The sequence below is a fragment of the Tauraco erythrolophus genome, chromosome 15 (genome assembly GCF_009769465.1).
Source record: "Tauraco erythrolophus isolate bTauEry1 chromosome 15, bTauEry1.pri, whole genome shotgun sequence".
Lineage (NCBI taxonomy): Eukaryota > Metazoa > Chordata > Aves > Musophagiformes > Musophagidae > Tauraco > Tauraco erythrolophus.
Genome location: NC_141479.1, coordinates 23,229,578 through 23,233,054, shown reverse-complemented (window position 1 = coordinate 23,233,054; position 3,477 = coordinate 23,229,578). Strand labels below are relative to the sequence as shown.

The 3,477-nt window shown below is 54.0% G+C and overlaps 1 long non-coding RNA gene across 1 annotated transcript; it reads left to right on the top strand.

Moving 5' to 3' along the window:
• The first annotated feature begins 960 nt into the window (after window positions 1–960).
• LOC147527806 (uncharacterized) lies at window positions 961–3,163 on the top strand. The gene is made up of 3 exons (XR_015222568.1): window positions 961–1,068; window positions 1,713–2,018; window positions 3,127–3,163. It is a non-coding gene; the product is annotated as an uncharacterized LOC147527806 (long non-coding RNA).
• The last annotated feature ends 314 nt before the right edge of the window (window positions 3,164–3,477 follow it).

Below are 3,477 nucleotides of genomic sequence, written 5' to 3'. Positions count from 1 at the left end.
GGTATTCTGGAGGACTCCCGGCCCATAGAGAGTGAGTTCGGCTGACTGACGGGGCACTTCCGGTATTCTGGAGGACTTCCGGCCCATAGAGAGTGAGTTCGGCTGACTGACGGGGCACTTCCGGTATTCTGGAGGACTTCCGACCCATAGAGAGTGAGTTCGGCTGACTGACGGGGCACTTCCGGTATTCTGGAGGACTCCCGGCCCATAGAGAGTGAGTTCGGCTGACTGACGGGGCACTTCCGGTATTCTGGAGGACTCCCGGCCCATAGAGAGTGAGTTCGGCTGACTGAGGGGGCACTTCCGGTATTCTGAAGGACTTCCGGCCCATAGAGAGTGAGTTCGGCTGACTGACGGGGCACTTCCGGTATTCTGGAGGACTTCCGACCCATAGAGAGTCAGTTCGGCTGACTGATGGGGCACTTCCGGTATTCTGGAGGACTCCCGGCCCATAGAGAGTGAGTTCGGCTGACTGAGGGGGCACTTCCGGTATTCTGGAGGACTCCCGGCCCATAGAGAGTGAGTTCGGCTGACTGAGGGGGCACTTCCGGTATTCTGGAGGACTTCCGGCCCATAGAGAGTGAGTTCGGCTGACTGACGGGGCACTTCCGGTATTCTGGAGGACTCCCGGCCCATAGAGAGTGAGTTCGGCTGACTGAGGGGGCACTTCCGGTATTCTGGAGGACTTCCGGCCCATAGAGAGTGAGTTCGGCTGACTGACGGGGCACTTCCGGTATTCTGGAGGACTTCCGACCCATAGAGAGTGAGTTCGGCTGACTGATGGGGCACTTCCGGTATTCTGGAGGACTCCCGGCCCATAGAGAGTGAGTTCGGCTGACTGAGGGGGCACTTCCGGTATTCTGGAGGACTTCCGGCCCATAGAGAGGGAGTTCGGCTGACTGAGGGGCCACTTCCGGTATTCTGGAGGACTTCCGGCCTATAGAGAGTGAGTCCGGAGGACTGACGTGGTAGTTCTGGTATGCTGGAGGACTTCCGGCCCATAGAGGATCATTCCGGAGGACTGATAGGGCAATTCCGGTGTGCCGGGGGACTGCCGGCCCATAGAGGGTGAGTCCGGAGGACTGAAGGGCGCTTTCGGGCCGCCCTGGAGCGCGGTAGGGGCCCGTAGCGGAGCGCCGATGGCCGGTTTCGCTACCGGGCGGACAGGTCTGTGCTGCGGGTGGGCGGGAGTATCCGTCCGTCGCCAAGAACCGCTCCGAGCGGCGGCAGCTGTTGCCGCCGGGGCCGCGGCGGTGCCGGTTCTCCCTCCGGCCGCGGCTCTCGAGGGCCCGGGCTCCGCGAGGGCGTTTCTCTGCTGCTCGGGGCCTCCCGGGCGGGTACCGGCGGTAGCGGCAGCTGCTGCCGCGGGCCAGTCCCTCTCGTCGCGGTCGGTTCTGCCTCCGGGCCGTTTCGCTGCGGGTGCGGGGCCGGGGCCGGGGCCGCGCCCGGCGGTGCCGCGCGGAGGGGCGGTGGTGCCGGGGGGGCTCAGCCGCGCAGTTCGGTTACTCTTACGCGGAAGCGGCGGTGGCCGCTTAAGCGGCGCTGCCCGTTACGCGCGGGACGGCTGTGCCGGGCAGTGACGGCGTCCGGCCCGAGCGGCCGTCGCTGGGGCGGGTGTGACTGCAGCGAGCGGAGCCGGGGCTCCTCCGGGGCGCTCCGTTGAGGCACGGGACGGCACTGACACGGCCGCGCTCAGTCACTGACTGTTCTAGGGCGCAGCAAGCGAAGGACTCGCGCCCGGAGAGAATCCCGGTTCTGTGCGGCCGCAGGAGAACGGAAAAGGACACGAAGCACCGACAGCAGAGACGGCAGCGGAAGAAAAGGTTCTTCTCTCGTCCGAGTCGCCATTGTGCAGCAGAAGTCACGAACCACGTCTGTGTGCTGTAGTTACACTCAGGTAGTGTCACCGCAAAGCGCTCCCAGTTATTGTTCTGGTTCTGCTCCGTGTCTCGAGATGTTCGTTACAGCGGTGCTGCCCGGCCGCCGTGAGCACCTCAATGTAACATCGCTGCTGTTTGGTGAGTAAGAGACATTAATGATGCCTAATTAGTGTTCTCAGGGTTTTCAAAATTCAGTGTAACTGTTTGCTAATCAAATTCGTTTTGCACTGGTTTTATTTTTATTTTAGTTCTACTTGAAAGAAATCGAGGGGGGGGGGGAGGGGGGGGGGAGGCGGGGGCGGAGCTGTCCCCAAAATTGGCCACGTTTAAATTTAGGTGGTCACGATACTGTGTTAACAGTTTTCTAATTTTATTTTAAAACTAATTCTTTTAATGTTGTTAGTTCTGGTTGATAATCATCACTACCTGCGAATTTTCTTCATACCTACATTTAAACACAGCTGTTAATTAGTGACTCACTTTTATTTCTCTTTATTTAATCTAAAGCTCTGATTACTGTTTTGGTTCTGGGCAGGAGTTTTTATTGGTTGTGAACTTACAGCTGTGTTATAATTTAAGTATTAAACACTCTCCATTAGCTTTCCAGTTCTATTTTCATTTTAAATTCTAAAACTGTCTTATTTTGTTTCCGATGGAGTCGTTAATGCAATTTATTTAATAATGGCTCATTAAATAAATGGCTATATTAAATAAACGGCCATATTAAATAATGGCTATATTTAACTTTATCTATTAATGGCTGTCAACCAGTTTTCTATATGGCTTCGAAAAAGGCTGCTGAATTTTTTTATTAAAATTACAGTGAAGACTGGGAATCTGAACCACCTGGTTTGTGAAATAGTAGCTACAATTAAATTTAACCATGATTCATCCCTACATAACATTTCCTTTGTTTATTTGCACTCTAAGGTTTTGTCACCTTACCACTAAAGTGGCATTAACTAGTGCCTGTGGGTTTTTTATTTTTTTAATACTGACTAGAGTTGTTCCTCTACAGATGCTAATCCCAATTAGTGCTCCGTTATTTGTATTTTGCTGCTTGTGGTTTTATAATATAAATTGGGAGCAATTACTGTCTGTAAAGTTTTGCATAGTAGCTGGAGTCTGGGCGTTATTTACTTGTAAAGACTGTTCTCGTTACTGTTATTTAAGTTTTTATTCTACATGCTTTAAAGTAAATAAGAAGTAGTAAAAATTAAAATAACAGGAACATTGGAAATCCCAGGGAGAACAGCGGGAGCACTGCAGTGTGAGCAGAGGTCCCACTCGGTCACTCCAGGATTTCGCACTTCGACTCCACCAGCCCTTTTTTTCCGGGAACCCTGAATTCCTGGGGGAGCAGATGCGCGCGCAGCAGATACACAGCAGCATCGGAGTGCCGGCTGTGCCACCACCACCCGCTGTGCCCTGTTACTGCTGCGGCACCCGCTGAAGCCTGAGCGACTGCCACCCTCTTGGCCAAAAGATTCTGACGGAACCGGTGGCACTGAAGAACGCCGGTGGGTACCCGATGGAGACAGAGGAGCGGTGCGGTCAGGACAGGTGAGAGGTACGATGCATAGCACTGAAACACCGT